The 16,763-nt window shown below is 37.5% G+C and overlaps 1 protein-coding gene across 1 annotated transcript in view; it reads right to left on the bottom strand.

The window, feature by feature from the left end:
- Positions 1-11,044, bottom strand: part of LOC131427535 (sodium/potassium-transporting ATPase subunit beta-2-like) — an 87,774-nt gene extending 76,730 nt beyond the window's left edge. The window contains exon 1 of the mRNA XM_058590809.1: positions 10,835-11,044. The gene's annotated coding sequence lies outside the window, so the exon portion shown is untranslated. The remainder of the gene's footprint in view (positions 1-10,834) is intronic.
- Between the last annotated feature and the right edge of the window lie 5,719 nt (positions 11,045-16,763).

Genomic DNA, 16,763 nt, shown 5'->3' with positions numbered 1-16,763 from the left:
AGAAGGAACTCCTCAGAATTTTGAAAAACTTATGGTTTTAGAAACCAAGTACAAGAGCATACTTCGAGCCAAAAAATGTAGCTATTGGAGACATTTTGTCGAAGGTTTGTCAAGAGAAACCTCAATGAGCACTCTTTGGAATACGGCCAGACGAATGAGGAATCGTAACGTGGGCAATGAGAGTGATGAATACTCGAACCGATGGATATTTGACTTTGCTAGGAAAGTTTGCCCAGATTCTGTTCCTACGCAGAGCATTATACGTGAATCTCCTCCAAATAATGGTTTTATTAATAACCCATTTTCAATGATGGAATTTTCTATAGCACTCTTGTCTTGTAACAATAACGCCCCTGGGTTGGACAGAATTAAATTCAACTTGGTGAAGAATCTGCCCGACCTCGCAAAAAGACGTTTGTTGGAATTGTTCAACAAGTTTCTTGAACAAAATATTGTTCCACCTGACTGGAGACAAGTGAAAGTTATCGCCATTCAAAAGCCGGGGAAACCAGCTTCCAATCACAACTCATATAGACCCATTGCGATGTTGTCCTGCATCAGAAAATTGTTCGAAAAAATTATTCTGCGACGTCTCGACACTTGGGTCGAGACGAACGGTTTGTTGTCAGATACTCAGTTTGGCTTCCGTAGAAATAAAGGGACGAATGATTGCCTTGCATTACTTTCGTCTGACATCCAAATTGCCTTCGCTCAAAAGCAACAAATGGCATCTGTATTTTTAGACATTAAAGGAGCATTTGATTCAGTTTCCATTGATGTTCTTTCAGACAAGCTCCACCAACATGGACTTCCAGCGGTTATAAATAATTATTTGCACAACCTTTTGTCAGAGAAGTGCATGTATTTTTCACATGGCGATTTGGCAACATTCAGAATTAGCTACATGGGTCTCCCGCAAGGCTCATGTCTCAGTCCGCTCCTCTATAATTTTTACGTGAATGACATTGACAGCTGTCTAGTAACCCCATGTACACTAAGACAATTGGCAGATGATGGCGTGGTTTCAGTTACTGGGCCCAAAGCTATTGATCTGCATAAACCATTGCAAGATACCTTAGATAACTTGTCCGTTTGGGCTGTTCATCTTGGTATCGAATTCTCTGCGGAGAAAACAGAGTTAGTCGTCTTTTCAAGAAAGCATGACCCCGCGCAGCTTCAGCTCCATATGATGGGAAGAATGATCCAACAGGTTTTAACTTTTAAATACCTCGGGGTGTGGTTCGATTCCAAATGCACGTGGGGAGGACACATTAGGTATCTGATAACGAAATGCCAACAAAGAGTAAATTTTCTTCGAACAATAACAGGATCTTGGTGGGGTTCTCATCCGCAAGATCTAATAAAATTGTATCAAACAACGATACTTTCAGTGATGGAATATGGATGCGTTTGTTTTCGTTCCGCTGCAAACTCTCATTTTATCAAACTTGAGCGAATTCAGTACCGTTGTTTGCGAATTGCCTTAGGCTGCATGCACTCGACACATACAATGAGTCTTGAAGTTCTGGCGGGAGTTCTTCCATTAAAAGATCGATTTTGGGAGCTTTCATCACGCCTGCTAATAAGATGTGAGGTGCTGAATCCCATGGTAATTAATAATTTCGAACGACTAGTCGAGCTTCGATCTCAAACAAAATTTATGACAGTATATTTTAACCATATGTCACAGGAAATCAACCCTTCAAGATATATTCCTATCCGTGTCAGCATCCTAAGTGCCCCTGACTCAACTTTATTTTTTGATACATCCATGCAGCGCGAAGTGCGTGGAATCCCGGATCATCTACGCTCGACGGAAATCCCAAAAATATTTTCAAGTAAGTTCAGGCATATTGACTCTGAGAAAATGTTTTACACGGACGGATCGCGAATTGAAGAAGCGACAGGGTTTGGTATGTTCAACAATAATGTTTCGGCCTCATTTAGGCTTCAAGAACCTGCATCTGTTTATATAGCAGAGCTAGCAGCAGTTCATTATAGTTTGAGTGTAATCGTCACATTATCTCCAAACCTTTATTTCCTCTTCACAGATAGTCTGAGTGCAATTGAAGCCATTCGCTCAAACGCTGCTGGCAAAAATGAACCGTTTTTCCTGGGCAAAATAAAACAGTGCCTGAACGACATATTGAACAATAATTATCTAATCACTATAGTCTGGCTCCCGGCTCATTGCTCCATTCCTGGCAATGAAAGAGCCGATATTTTAGCCAAACGTGGTGCTATTGAGGGTGAAATTTATGAGCGACCAATTGCTTTCAACGAATTCTATAGCTCGTCTCGCCAAAGAACACTTGCCAGCTGGCAAGCATCTTGGGATAGAGATGATCTGGGTCGGTGGATGCACTCAATTATTCCGAAAATATCGACAAAGGCATGGTTCAGGGGACTGGATGTGAGTAGGGATTTCATTCGTGTGATGTCCAGACTCATGTTCAATCACTACACGTTAGATGCACATCTCCTTCGAATTGGGCTCTCCGAGACTAATCATTGTGCTTGCGGAGAAGGTTATCGGGATATTGATCATGTCGTTTGGACATGCGTGGAGTATCGTGATGTCAGATCTCAACTAATAAATTCTTTGCGTACCCAAGGTAGACTATCCAATATCCCAGTTCGAGACATTCTTGCTTGTCGTGACCTTTCATACATGAAACTTATTTATCATTTCATAAAGAAAATTGGAGTTTCAATTTAATAAAGGCCCCTTTTAAGACTTAGTTCTGATCCCAGCTGCGTCCATGAGTTCAACCAATAGCTAAATTAGAATAAAAATTATGTAATGATACAAACAAACTCGAAACAGTTTATGAAATTATCAACAAAATGTCTGAAAATAACAGCTTATTTTATAATTTATAGAAGTTAATCGTTTGGTTCAAATAATATTTCCGAGTAGATTTCATAATTAATGACGAGTTACCTAAGATGATATTTAAGCTATAAGAGAATATGTTTTAATAAATTCAAAACGTTGTGACTATGTTAGAATTAAACTAGGATAAGAATATTATGTAAAAGTGATGCTACGGCGAAGAAAAACTTATGTAAACTGCCTTAAGAAATAAACGTATTTATAAAAAAAAAAATAAACAAGAATGGCTTTTATCGTATCAAAGAACGTTCACTGGCAACTCTTCACACGATTGAATCAGTGCCATCAAAGAGAAACGGAAATCATCGCAACAACAAAAACCCGTAATGGCTCATTTAACATAGAATCGACACCAGGGCGAGAGCGAATTTCTCTCGATGACATTTCTGAGAATCAAAGGTTAGCACGCTGCTGTGGAGATCATCTCTGAAGCAACAAACGGATGTGCGGATTTTTTCAGGAATTTTCACTGATATTTTTAAACTTTCGATAATCCAAGTGCCATCTTATCTAAGTATTCTAGAACTAAATTTTAGTTCAATTATTCAACTCCACAAGAAAAACTATGCTTCCGCATGAAAACTGTGTGGTGCGTAGTATATTAGGAGCATCTAGTAACGATAGTTGTCGGACTAATATTCTCCTCACTTTACCAATCGATCTTCCTTCGGGTCTGGCCAGTGCCGATTCTTTTCCGAAAATTTTTAGGTTTACTAGAAAATGTACGTTGAAGACTGATTTGCCAATTCCAGGATTGATCATCTGGTGACTCTCTGTGCAATTCTAACTCAGAGTTGGGAAAAAAAACAAGATAAAAAAAACGTCAAATTGAGATCACTGTCGAAGAAGATCGCTTGTGATCTTTCCCAATAAACATCACTACTGATCTGATCTTTTCAGGATCAGCTGATCAGTGCTCTTTAAATCACATCGATCAAAATCGGTACTGATCTTCCGATTTTTGATTCATGTAAGATCAATGATTGGATGATTCGATCAGCTTTGATCTTGGTGGAGGAAACTCACATATGATCAAGATCAGATATCCAGTTCGCTTTCTCATCTCATCCAAGTCAGTCGATAAAACAAAACCGCTTACGTTCGGGACAGAAGAAACCAAGTACAGTATTGTGTAGTGAACAATAGAACGACCTCGAAATGAGTGAACCAAACGAACAAAAGCTCCCGCCGACACGAAAGAATACAATTGTTGTTGACTTCAGAGAGTGCCAAATTCGACCTTCGATACGAGAACTTGAAGGTTTGCTTAAGGAGCAAATGCATCTTGACATTAAACGTGTGCATTTACTTCAATGCAATAAGACCAATAATGTTGTTTATATCCAGTTCTATAAAGAGTTGGATGCAATTCAATTCGTTAAAGACAATAATAATGTGCACTATGTGGAGCATGAAAATATGAAGTACAACATTCCAGTATATATGGAAGATACTGCTACAGAATTGCGTGTGCATGATCTTCCCTCAAGCGTCATCGATGCTTATATTCGCAAAACTATGTCCCAATACGGAGAGATTCTCTCTATCGAAAAAGAAAAGTGGAAGAATTTTTACCCGGTATTCTAAATGGCGTACGTTTGTTACGCATGTGCTTGAGAAGGCCTATACCTTCTTATGTGACATTCGGTCAGGATACAAGAATCCCGTGCAAATCACTTATTACCTATGACAATCAGATGGCCACATGTCAATATTGCCAAAAAGCTGCACACTACGGTAAGCCATGTGATAAACTGGACAAGGAGACAACTACACCACAGGACAACGGTGCTTCCCTCACACCAACCCCAAGCAACCCCAATACACCTGTGACAGTCACCAACAACAGTGAAGCATCTTCTTCAACGAAACCATCAAAGGTATCCCCTATAGAACAAAGTACACCAGCTGCAGTTAACAACTTACCATCCAACCAACCAGCAACTGCAAACAATGTACAACAAGACGCATCTACAGCAACTAGCAACGATATCAACAACAATACCACCGATGCGGCAATGAATGACGAGACGAACCGCGAACTAACTGCCTCTCAATCCTCGCAGGAGGAAAATGGAAGCTCCTCTCCCCCTAGAAAAAGGGTGACAACGAGATCCAATTAAAACAAAATTTTATCTAAAAACTCAGCTAAATCGGCCACGTAAAGCTTGTACGCAAATAGGCCTGAATAAAATATCTTTTAAATAAAAAAAACAAGATCAGACATGAGTACCGATTGATCTACATCTGAAATCGTTGATCCCCCATCCTGAGGGGTGTGAAAATTAGTGACAACAGCAATCCCAGAGGAATTTATAGCTAAAGATAACGCGTGTCAATGAGACTTCCAAAATCAGGGAAAATTGTCAATTGTGTATCTTTGGGGAATGCTCCTTCAACACTCCTTATCACTATTCGACGGCACGGTTTACGTAGTTCAATATGTATTCTCGTTTGATGCTCCCCGTGTTCGATTTGGCAGCTGGTTGTTTTATTCGTCATTCAATAAATACTAGACTTAGAGGAATAAATGCTAGATGAGGGTTTCATTAAAATAATAAGTGTGGATCATGATCACAAAGATATTATTTATTTGACAGTATTCACTACGCAATAGCGCAATGTAAAATTAGTTAAAAAAAATTCACACCATATTAGATTAGTGATTAGAGCGACAAAAGACTTTGTTTTACTTCCAGCTGATGATCCTCATGCACTATTTTGTTTAAACATTATAAAACGCTTTTTGACACGAATTTAATTTACAGAAATAACTGAACCGCATGATTTGAGCACACAGCATTCGCTGCGTTTGAATGGCGCGTTCGAATTGCCGTAACAAAACCTGCACTCCTGTTACTTTAGTATATGTTATTTAAGCTAAATCGGGTAAATTAATCAGCTGCATTGCGATTGAACATTTTTTGCTTATCATTATAATTATTGTTAAATACCTAAATAATTAAGAACAAAATGAATTTGAATTTGCATATTAAAATTAAACTTAAATTGAATTTAACGCTTAAGATACGAATTTAGGGCAACCCTAAAACAATACATCATAGATCATTTGATATTGAATTATATACCCTGTACATTATATACCACAAACTGTTATCATACGAACTGTACTAAAAACTACAGTCTTACACTACACTATCACAAACGATTACAACTCCAATAAAAAGGACAGACAGCACGTCAATAAAGTCAGTATTTTATAATTTTCCAAGCACGACGAGTAACCTCTTTCGGTTGAGATCCGAAATCCAACCTAACTGAAAATATACAGTCCACACTCCACGTCGAAGGTCGGTCCGCGAATTCGATAAGTTTTCGGGATCGGTTAAAAGTTACTAAATTTTACAATTATTATTAATCATAGTATATATGTTAATGTTATTTGCTGGTTTGAATTCAAATACATCAAAAAGCATGGAATTCCTATGCGACCGACCAAACAAACTAATTGAATTTTTTTCATTCTTTCTGTCAAACTTCTAGTTAATACTAATAACTGATAACAGCCATTATTCAAAGCTAAGCTTCAGTATCGGTTATCGTTTTGCACTTTTGCTGATCACATCAGAAATGATTTCCTACATCAATCATTTCCGATCGAATCAGTAGTGATTATTTTAGAATTTACGTCTTTACTGTTCTCGACTTGGCATGATGATGATCATACAAAAATCAAAATCACTTGAAGAAATGCAACGACGATTCATTTCTTGGCTAAGATCACTTGTGTCGCTATTTGCTCAAGCCCAAAAGTTCCAATTATTTTATCAACCAGAGCCATAGTGAGCGTTGCTGGCGCCCTAGGCGAACTCAAAAATATTCCCCCCCAATTTGTCAACCAACATCATGAAAATGAACTGACATTATTTTGTTTTTCTGTATGGCTATCCCAAGTAACATATTTAAATTTTATTTTATTTTCATTCCAGCAACTCTTCACACGATTCAATCAGTGCCATCAAAGAGAGACAATATTATCTCAGCAACAAACAACCGGCATGGTTCATTTAACATGGAATGGACACCAGTGCGAGAGCGAATTTCTATTGATGACCCATCTGAGCATCACAAGTTAGCACGCTGCTGTGGGGGTTCTCTCTGAAGCAATAAACGGTCGCTCATTATCGTTTTGCGATATTGCCGCTTATTCTAACTATGTGCATATAACCTTTGTATAAATTGTGTCTATGAAAATGTATGTGAATGCTTCACACAAGGGTTTTGAAATATTGCAACCTAGTATGATAATCATCGATTCGATTTTCTGCAATAATAGTCAACTTGCGATTCTCTCTTGGTAAATTTCACACAGCACCGATCATTACCAGACTGTATTTTTCAAGGGCCGTGAAATACTCAGAGTATAAAGTGGAGCGAAGGATTGTAGAAAAATTCTCTCACGGTTGCATTGAGAGATTCGAGTTCTTGTAGCATCTTCTACCGGATTGAAAATGTTGTATACAATGTAGATTAATATCGAGCAGCTTCTGTCAAATTATCGGCAATCAGCAACGCTGATTATAACTAATTGCTGACACTGAATTAAAAGCGCTTCTTGAAAAAGTTTTCATGATTTATAAAACAATATTTTTAGTGATTCATCGCTCATCGGGGCTCTGAAAATGAAACATAAAAGTTAATCGCGTTTCCTCCTTTTAGTATTTGGACAATTCATTTGATATCAATAATTGCTACAGTCGAACATCAGAATGACGGACATGAAATTTTCCTTATTTCAAGTTTCATTTGACCCGAAAAGTAATAAGTCCTATAGCTCACAACACATGTGTTATAAAAATACTTTGTCCACATTCAACGGCTTAGGTTTTGTCAGACAGTGTTCAAAATGTTACAGTGTTTAGTATGTTAGTCAAACATCTCCGTCAAAATTAAGTTTGTGTTAGTCAGTTCAAGTTTTTGTAGTGGCCGTCCCAGTTAGTGTTGAATAGTATTCACGAGAACTCGTTCGAGTTCTCACTACGTATCACTGATTATCACGATGCAGTGAAAACTCGAACTGAACTGACTAACACAAACTCAAATTTGACGGAGATGACTGACTAACATACTAAACTGGACGATCGCGTCATCTTTATGAATTTCAAATAAAACATAGAGGCATTCGAATTGTTACTTGGGTATATGTTACAGGAACAAAGCCATTTAGGGTCAATACTGAAAGGATTCATTCATTCCAGGAAGAATGATAAACCTTCTCTGACATTAGCTTCTTACCACATTGAATGAGAAGCGATACAATTTCCTTCAATTAAAGATCTCCATACACGGAGTACCGAAAACTCGAATACGTAATTGCGTCAATGCGGGACAGAGACATATCAGATGCTATAAAGTACCGTAATCGCAATCACACAAATCACACGAATAATATTAAGCACGCTCTGATTAGAGTACTACAATGATGTTTGGAAAAATGCAGTAGACATTTTAATATTTTCTTATTCAAATCTGGTAAAAATGATTTGTCTGAGCACAAGTTAGCAAGCTCATTCATTTTCAGTAATTCAAGAATGGCTGAGTACCCATAAGAAGTAAATAGTATTTGAAATGCAGAGTTCTCCAACAGAGAACTGCCATGAAAGATAATTGTTGCGGTCGTTGCTTAATTGTGGCTCTGTATTAATTATGATTATAAATATCGGTGGAATCTCATCGAATTTATGTAACAGTACAATAGTAATCTCAAACTTAATCTTATTTAAATAGTTTTCCTAGAAAAATTCGTAAGAAATAATTTTTTAATAAACTTATCGTGCAACAAATTATTATCAATTCCATAATGTTTTGGCGCCCTGAATGTAGGCACCCGAGGCGATCGCCTCACTCGCCTCACCCTCACTACGGCACTGTTATCAACCCACATTGCATCATCGATCTTATTACTCGCTAGTATCCTGGAAGCTAGAAAGTTCTTCACTGGTCTGGAAATCGGATGAACTTTGTTGGAATCTTTGAATAGAACTTTCAAAAAATTCTATTGAAAATACTATAGAAAAAAATTTCTGCCTTCGACTGTTATCGAACGTGCAAAGATCAATTCTATTATACATAGTGTGTCTCAGAAAGTCAAGCACGATTTTAACGTGCCTTTGTTGGTGTTAGATGACTTTTCAACAGCTGATGTTTAGTGTGTTTCATTGATGACATTTCACACTGTAAATCTGTGAGTCTCCAATGCCAGCGCATTTAGTTTTTACCAAAATGTGGAGCACTTCCTCGGAAAAGTACAAGGAGATCGTGCACAAATGGTGAACTATTTCTATTATTTCACTGTGTTAGGTGCGGTAAATTCGTATCACGATTCTGAATTATGGTGATGAGTTTAGCTTTCTGGGCAGGGCTTTTAGCGTAGAGTAGCCGTTTCCATATCAATTATATTGAAATTTATATTATACCCGACTAAATAAAAGATCTGTAAACGTTGTGAGATCATTTTGTAGAATCATTGTTGAAATTTTTTTAACTGAATAATGTATAATTTTTTAGTTTCGCTAAAGATAAATGAAGGTATATTCTTCGAAGCGTTGGCCGTTAACGAATAATATAGGTTTTGGCGAGAAAGCAATTGACCAAAATCCGTCTTTGAATTTAAAATAAAATGTTTCTTTATTTCGAATAAACGAAATGTTTTGTAAACTGTGTTAAAACACTGGCCAAAAGGACTTTCGCATCGTGATCAGATCTGCGTGTTTTTTATGTCCAGCTTTAGAAAAACGCGAATAAAAATCCTACGTCAACTTTGCGAGTGAAATCGCGCCCAATGTAATTCCTTTTTTTTTTTTTTAAATTTAGCCTTTTCTATATCAATTGCTAAATAAAAATATATATGAATCCTCTAATGTTGAGCTTGTCATGCTGCACCATGTCTTAACAGTACTTTTTCTGATTGTTCACTTGAACAGTTTAGGGCGACATATTGATAAGGAAACATCCTCCAACTTTTCAACTAATTGTTGAGAATGCTATCATAAATTTACTAGGATCTTAAAATTTTCTCAGCACCCACAAGAAATCAGATTGGAAAACAATTGACGATGGGAATAGCAGGTAAAAAGATTTACGAAAAACACCTCGGAGACAGAACTCGAATACAAAACTCGAACTCGACTTCCTCTCAAGTGAAATCATTTTTACAAGTAATCTGTGAATGTGCAACAATTCTCAGATATCTCCATAACGCAACAGAATCTCCGTACATGTCCAGCTGCACTTAGATTCCACGCAGTTCAGTTATATCAATCATGATTGTGAAAAACTCTCACAAAACGTAATCACCAATCAAAGTCGCTCCGAATATGACAAGTTGCTGGTCTGCAATTCCCGTCTCTGTGGTACTTTTTTTCACTTATTGCCAATCTGTTTTCTCGTTGGGTACTGACAAAAACTGAAGACCCCTCACGCCTTAGCACATAACATATATCGTTAAAACTGTCCAGAAAATGTTTGATGGTTGATAATAAAAAAAATATGTGAATATCTCTGTGATAACTAAAAACTAAGCGTTGAGTAAATGTCGAAACTTCGCAGTTTTCACGCATTTTTACAGATTGCTGGGAGTTTTATGAAAGTATCATTTAACTGTTAACAAATCAATTATCTATTGCAGACTACCTGGTTGTTATATTATGATTACGCATTTAGCATTTATATTCATTCTAAAATATGGATGAGTAAATCAAACACGTTCTATGGAACTTTCCCGCGATTCAAGATTTCACGTATTTCAAACTATGTAACATTCTGCAGTCATTTACAATCGATTACACCAATCACAATTTCTTTTCCTAAAACTCTAGCAACTCCACGTGCTAAACTTTATCGTCATACATTATCCAGCACCAGTCTCCAGCGGGTATTTCCAGTATTCTTGATCAGGACATAGTAAATTTCTTTTACCTGCAAGTTAAAGTGCACTCGCGACACACCGTAACAAAGTAACACTAGCCGAATTCCGTTTAACTCCGCGCACGGTCAGCAGCAGACTAAGACGGATCAGATGGACGATCTTCGCGACATTCGTGACGACGATGACGACGACGACGACGGCCGCAGGCTTGCAGGAGCACAAATCTGACCACGTATTAGCCTCGAGATGATCACCGCGGTACTAGCGAACCATGTGTCACTTTCATCATACATGGCTGAGGGTAATCTTCCAATTGAGAAAATCTAGAGTATGATGAGCTTAAACGAACGTAATTCAACACAATGCAATGCTATGCTTTCCTCGCCGTGTAGAAGGGAGTGTGCAGATCGCTGTTAATGGGGAAAACTGGAGTGTGATAGAACATATTGTCTGAAGCAGATTTCGTAGGTAGAGAAGCAAATTGACTGCATATATTACGAAATTGATTGTTGACGGTCAACCGGTTGAATCCTGACACATCTGGTGAGTTAAAGCCGATAGTTTGATTAGAATCTTTTATGATTAAATTGTTTTGATCATTTTCAAATAAAACCAGACTTGAATATTGAAGTGAAACAGTTTCAGAAATGGATTGATACTAAACTTTAAATACTCCGATCTGGATGAAACTTTCTAAACGTTTTCAGTATGACAAACCATTTTTTTTTTTTATTCAATAATATAATATAATATTAAGGCACACTGCTTAAGCTCTAAGATGCCAAGGGTATTTACTAATCTTAATTATCGTCTAACTTAAAACTAGAGTAGTATCATTATGTAATATAGTATCTGGTAATCGGTAGTGGCCGGTGAATTGAATTTAGGATGAGATGATTCCAGATGGCGATGGTAATTTTCTATGTTGGCCGCATTCTTCGGTCCGTGAGGGTCCGCGGGAAACACCCCCAGGCTACGAAGACCCGGCGGGTGGCCCGCATGCTGGTCATTGACTGGAGCGGTCTTCCGGTGATGGTGATGTTACGGAAGAGAATGAAAAAAAGAAGTAAATATTGTGGGAAACGGGGTGAAAAAGGGGTGTGGGAACAAAATGTTTGAAAACGACAGAGATCTAATTAGTTGCCATCGAGATGGTGAAAAAACTGGGAAAGGGGAACGAAAAAGTTAGTGACAAAAAAAAAAGATCTTGTTAATTCCAATGAAGATGGTGAACAGGGACGGGGATCGAGAGAATCGGGCGGATGTTAGTGTCGAACCTGTAGGTGGAGATTATATTTTCTGAGCGAGGAATAACACATTACACTTGTATATCAATGTGTTTAAGGTACTGGTATATGAGAAGCATATATGAACTATCCCGACTCGCCAACACATCCCGAACCGGCACCTCAGGCGGTCTACCTCGGGCCCTGAGGGATTCCAGTAGCTTCGACCTGGCGTCACGATACTCTACGCACGACCACACGACATGCTCGATGTCCTGATAACCGTCGCCACAGGTGCAGAGCCCGTGCGGAGATGTGCGTTGAATGTATAGTGATTTGACATGAGCCGTGACATAACGCGAATGAAATCACGACTCATGTTCATCCCCTTGAACCAAGGTTTCGTCGATACCTTAGGGATAATGGAGTGTAGCCATCGTCCCAGTTCGTCATTCGTCCATGAAGTTTGCCAATTTTCGAGAGTTTTCTGACGAGAAATACTGAAAAATTCATTGAAGCAGATTGGTCTTTCATAAATATCACCTTCCAATGCGCCCACTTTAGCCAATAAGTCTGCCTTTTCATTGCCCGGAATGGAACAATGCGAAGGGACCCAGACTAACGATATTAAATAAGACCGTTCAGATAAAGTTCTCAAATGTTCCCGTATTTTCCCCAGGAAATATGGGGGATACTTTCCTGGCTTCATTGCCCGGAGAGCTTCTATTGAACTTAGACTGTCCGTGACAATGAAGTAATGGTCTTTGGGCATGGTTTCAATGATCTCGAGGGTGTACTGAATAGCCGCTAATTCTGCGACGTAAACTGAAGCCGGATCACTGAGTTTGTAAGAAGCGGTGATGTTTTGATTGAAGATGCCGAAGCCTGTGGACTCGTTGATGTTTGATCCGTCAGTGTAAAACACCTTTTCACAGTTGACTGTTCTAAATTTATTATAAAAAATATTTGGGGCCACTTGAGGGCGCACGTGATCCGGAATTCCACGAATTTCTTCTCTCATGGATGTGTCGAAAAACACAGTAGAATCAGAAGTATCCAAGAAATGAGCACGGTTGGAAACAAACGAAGAAGGATTAATATTCTGAGCCATGTAATCAAAATACAAGGACATAAAACGGGTTTGAGAGTTAAGCTCAACTAACCTTTCGAAGTTTTCAATCACCAGAGGATTCAAAATGTCGCATCGAATGAGCAAATGATATGAGAGATCCCAGAACCGGTTTTTCAGTGGAAGAACGCCCGCCAGCACTTCGAGGCTCATCGTATGAGTCGATTGCATGCAACCCAAGGCAATACGCAAACAACGATACTGAATTCTTTCCAGCTTGATGAAATGAGTGTTCGCCACTGATCGGAAGCAGAAGCATCCGTATTCCATCACGGACAATATCGTTGTTTGATACAACCTGATCAGGTCTCCTGGGTGGGCACCCCACCATGATCCGGTTATTGTACGAAGAAAGTTGATTCTCTGCTGGCATTTTTGTTTCAGATACCTAATGTGACATCCCCAGGTGGCTGACAAACCATTTGTTTTGCACGAATGTATAGACTGATTTTCAAAAAGGGTGGATGTATTTTTCCTATGCTTTCTTCGAATTGTTGTAACTCAACAACAACCTTCGGCTTATCAGTGCTTTAGGAGGTTCAAATTGAACTGCCATTGTCACCTAGTAGCTCAATGTAAACCGCTAAGTAGTCGCTAAGTAGGATTACACTATGGCGTCTGATGTCTATGACGTAAGCAAGCGACGAATGACTGATCGCCGCGAAATGGAGGAAATGAACATTTAGGGGTTTTTGGTTACAAAGTAACTAGTTTTTGCCACACATTTGCTAAGCTTCAATTCATTTAAACAATAAGATATGATTGTATGAATCAGAGCAATAAATTTTCACAAAGTAACCTTTTTCCTGGAAGTAACCGTTCTCGAAATATTTAGATCTTTAATTTGGTCCAACATTTTCGGTTTTTGAAGTACTTAAAAAGTATTGCTCTTTCAAGACACCAAATTCAACTAATGTATCTGTCAGTCAACAAATGACAGTAATAAAACTAACACATTTTAAATGTCATTCACTTCATCTTACTACGTTGGTTTGAGCAACATATAAAGGGAAAATGAGGAGTACAAGAACATTTTTTCAACTTCCTATTTGAAGCATTGTAAATTGGGTGGCAATTTACTATCAATATTACAATGAATAAAATGTTAGGAACAATTTTTAATATTTGTTTGATCGAGCATTCCAATTTTAGAATGCTCGTTTATTTTTCAATAGGACACAAATAAATTTCGTAACTTTCTCAAAGTTCACAAAATCCATATTGCTAATGTGACCGAAAGAGATTTAAGTTGAAATTGAGAAGCGACTGGAATGGATCATGCGGTAGCCTTGTTTGTGCAACGTCGAATCGAATAATGATAATAATAATATTAATAATCATCAAACATAGAATTTTACCTTCTTTCAAAGTCATTGAAAGTTTGGGAATCTAATTTGTATGTATGTGTGTATGTGTGAAGCCACCATCAGTTAAAGGCATTACCAGTGTATGCGGGTAGACTTACAGTAGATCCGAATTTGATTATCAGATAGCTTTCATATAATTGCTGTTAAGAAGGCCAAAATGGGTTTTGAGGACCCGGCGCCTTCCAGCAAGAACATCCGGCCATATAATAAAGAATTTCGCTGTACCAGCTTAAACCCGCCTGATGGTTTGTTTGTTAGAAGGGTGCGTCTTACTCATTTCAGACTTCAGGGAGAAGAATAATTATAATAATAGTAATAATAACAATAATAATAATAATAATATTATTATTAATAATAATAATAATAATAGTAATAATAATAATAGTAATAATAATAATAGTAATAATAATAATAATAATAATAATAATAATAATAATAATAATAATAATAATAATAATAATATTATTAATAATAATAATAACAATATTATATAATACGATGTAACATAATTCAATTCAATATATAACAAATAATGCAACAAACAACAGAGCCACATGTTGCAATATACTATGATAAACATTGCACTTTATGATGGGCTTCAAACTTCAAGCCATTCCGCACCCTCTCATTCTGCTACTAACGCAGAAGGCGAAAGCACCCAGTCGACGCCGTTCTATTGACCAAATGTCATCATAGACGCTCGGGGAGGCATGAGATAGGAACTTGTGAGGACTTAGTTATCTCGCCATTTGACGACCTGAAAGTTTGGGAAGCTAATATAGTGATAAACCTTTCTTGGAATTCGTTTTTTTGATGCAGCATATTTTCTATTTTTATGTTCTGGTTAACAAACCAATTTCATTAAACGTGATTTGCAACAACTTTCAATATTTTTCGAAAATGAGGATCTTAATACTGAGCATATTGCCTTGAATAATCAGTAAAGTAATCTGAATGGATGAGCACTTTGCCGGTTACTAGTCAGATTTATTCACAAATTTTCCAATGGGCTTTTATTTTGGAAAAAAACAACCGATTTGGTTCTATAAGATCAAAGTCAAATTTGTTGTGAGCTGATTTCTCGTGCAGACTTTGATTCTGATTATCTCACCATAACAGTCAAATTCTCGAATAAAGCAGCAATTTATCCAATCAGTTCTTCAATCAGTTTATATCATTACATAATTGAAGCTATTGCAGCTATTACCTTTTACATCAATGATCCGCACTTTTACACCTTTCGAAAAGTTTTTTTTTTCAATTCGAGAACCATCTTAACATACCCATTCATAACACGGATTAGTAATAGTTTATCGATATGATTTAAGGTTATATTTCATGTAGACTACAGTAAGATGGAATCAAACAATAAAATAAATAAGTAAAGAGTATATAAAAGCTAGGGTTCTATCTGTTCCAAAAGTTTAAGTTAATTTTCATTCGTAAATAATTTTCAACCGCTCAGTTCGTAGACGTCTCGCGATCCTGTTACGAAATCCGTAGCTAAGAACCAAAAAAAAGGAAATGGACATAGATTCACTATTTTGCGATATGAAGTTATTTTTATTCAATCATTATATTTTTCATATAACAAGGCATACTGCTTTACATCTAAGATGCCGAGGCCATGCGAATTGAAGTTGAATAAATCATACCATTTTCTTTTCTTTTATGGACACTTTTAAGGATATTAAGAAACATCAAAAACCAATTCCAGTTCTCAAAGAAGGATACTCAAGAATTACGCTATGAAGCCCTTCCTGGTAGGGGATCGAACATATGACAACTGGCTTGTAAGACCAGCGACATATGCACTGAGCCGCCAACCCGGGCTGACAATTACATTATTTTTGAAGATCTTTCCAATGCTATCCTTAGTCTTCAACTAGTGTTTTGCATTCGCTTACTTTTTCCGTTCTCAGAAAGGCTATACAATGACTTTTCCACCAAGGCCCGGAGGGGCGAATGTCATATACTATTCGACTCTGCTCGATGAAATGAGCGAATGCCTGTGTGTGTCTGTCTGTATGTGTGTATAAAGATATGCACCCATCACTTTTCTCAGAGATGGCTGAATCGATTTCCACAAACTTAGATTCAAATGAAAGGTCTCATGGTCCCTTAACCTGCTATTGAATTTCATACCGATCCGATTTCTGGTTACGGAGATACAGGGAGATATGCACCAAAAAAATGGAAAAAATGAGCACTCATTTCAAAGATGGCTTTACCAATTTTTACAAACTTAGATTCAAAT

This window comes from Malaya genurostris, chromosome 2, assembly GCF_030247185.1.
Source record: "Malaya genurostris strain Urasoe2022 chromosome 2, Malgen_1.1, whole genome shotgun sequence".
Lineage (NCBI taxonomy): Eukaryota > Metazoa > Arthropoda > Insecta > Diptera > Culicidae > Malaya > Malaya genurostris.
Note: the sequence above shows the minus strand (reverse complement) of the source record. Positions and strands in the feature narration are given on the sequence as shown.